The following is a 2,441-nucleotide window of genomic DNA, read 5'->3' on the forward strand; positions in this document are numbered from 1 at the left end:
TTTCATGAGAAACTCCATATGAACCACAACCACCTCATTTCACAACTGGCCTCAAAAATGCTTCCTGACAACCCCACAAGACGTCTCAAACGAAACTGGTGCAGAGATCTTCTTAATCAATAAAACACATTTATACATTATACATATAAAAATCTAATTTCACTGTAAAAGGGTGACTCGACTGCGAGCCTTCCTACACGTCACTCAAAGCCATTGTTTTTGTTTTAGTTATACTTATCATATTTACTTATTGTATATAATGTACAGATTGTAAATTTTCAATAAACGCCATTTTTAAAAAAAAAAAAAAAAGGTATGTCATTTCATTCACTGATTATAAGTTGATAAGTTTTAGTTGATTAGGTATTAACTGTTTATAGTTTATACCCACAATATAACATAATACCCTGCGCAAATATCACTATCTTAATATCTATTATAACTTGTTGAATTTATAATAGTATTTAAATTTTAAATATTTTAATTTTTAATTTTATTATAATAACAGTAGTAATATTTTGTTTTTTTTTATATATATTTTACATTTTGATATTAAGAATAAAATATAGTTTTTATTTCAATTTATTATTACTAGGTACACTTTTAATTACATACTGTATAGAAAATTTTTTTTCTTTTATATATTTAAAAATTAATATTTTTCAAACTAGTATAAAATACCATTTATGAGAGGTTTTCAGAGATCAAAATTGTCCAATATTTTTTCTTTAATATTTTTGCAATAACTATACATGTATTTCTTTTTGTTTATCAAATTTAAATGCATTAGTCTTGAGTGTACTTTAATTATTAATATCATTAATACAATTGAGTCTTAACTTGCAACTTGCTACTCATTATCTATCAATATTCTCACTTTTTTTCATTTCCTCAATTTTATCACTTATTTCATTAATTTCCAAAAAAACTTTAGTTTCTTGCTTTTTTAAAGTGTTTAAATTACATACTCTAAATTTTTATAATCAATTAATGTCTGTTTTTATTTATTATATACAATGTATGGTTGTAGTAAATATTAAAAATAAGTGTTATTAATATTATGTTATAACTCGTCAGTAATAAATAGTTAAAAAAAAAGTGGGTAAGTGGATGTCGCTCTGCTGTACAGTAGGTTACAAGTGGGTTACTGTAATGAATGGTATTAAATTTGAATTCAATGATATAAAATCATTGTATAGGTACGAAAAACGAGAGTCTGTCAATATATTTGATGATATTAATGTAGGTAATTAAAGTAATTTATTTTACTATTGGCCATTTGTACCTACTATTAGTGGTTAAATTAGTTTTTGCCAAATGTCATTACATGTATAAAATATAATAATTAGTATTTATTAAGTAATTAATGTGGAATCATATTTTCATCTCAACTCAATTTGTGTTAATCTATTGCCATTATGTTAGAATAAAATTCCTTTGTTTTTAATCCAAATAACTTTAATTTTGTAAGCAGGAGGACTTGTATGATTCAAAGGAAACTACTAACTCGGATAGATAACCAAGCCCCTAACTGTGTATTATTTTTATTTATTTAGAAGCAAAAATAACTAATAGATTGTTGCATAAATAAACCCTATGATGTTATAAAAGTTTGTATTTTAGTGTATCTATTTTTATGAACCTCATAATTATATTGTGAGTCCAAGGGCCTCGAATCATAATTATGTACAAAACCTCAGAACAGCATTGATAATATAATACACCAACCTATTTAAATACTTTTATATAGGTACTTGAATAATGGTTTGTTTTACTACAATCTACATTATTATTAATATATTAGATAATTCCGGAGGTAGTAATAACTAATATTATGATTTTATACTATTTATATTAAATTTAGAATAAAAGTACCATATTATTATTAATAATGTATTTTATTAAAATTGGCATTAACTAGCTTGAAATTACATAACTCCATAACTCCTATATTATAATATACCTAAAAAGGGGTTATCATTTGCTGGGTGTATGCATTTGAATCACTTAAATGCTCTTTATATTTTTCAAAGGTATAGGTAATTTAAATTCTTTGGTGAAAAACAGATTTATAAATAAGTTTCTAATATTTAAAAATATTTTTGTATATTTTGTTAATAATGATTTTCACAAAATTTATGATAACTAGCATTAATGTTTTTTTTATTATTTTAGAACTATGAATAACTCCCAAGAAATAAGAGAATTTTTAGATTCAAGTTTTCTCAGTCCTCCAACCAGTTCATCTAATCATGAATATTTAAGGAACAGTACTCCAACACCAAATGACACAATTGATGATTCATCTAGTTTTTCTTTTGCTTCAAGTTCTTCATGTGATACTACTCCATTGTCAACAAACATCAATGTTTCCAATTCAAAAACTCTAATCAAACGTAAATTGTTAAACGATACTGGGGAATATGTGTTAGTACCCCACG

This window comes from Acyrthosiphon pisum, unplaced genomic scaffold (assembly GCF_005508785.2).
Source record: "Acyrthosiphon pisum isolate AL4f unplaced genomic scaffold, pea_aphid_22Mar2018_4r6ur Scaffold_15017;HRSCAF=15670, whole genome shotgun sequence".
Lineage (NCBI taxonomy): Eukaryota > Metazoa > Arthropoda > Insecta > Hemiptera > Aphididae > Acyrthosiphon > Acyrthosiphon pisum.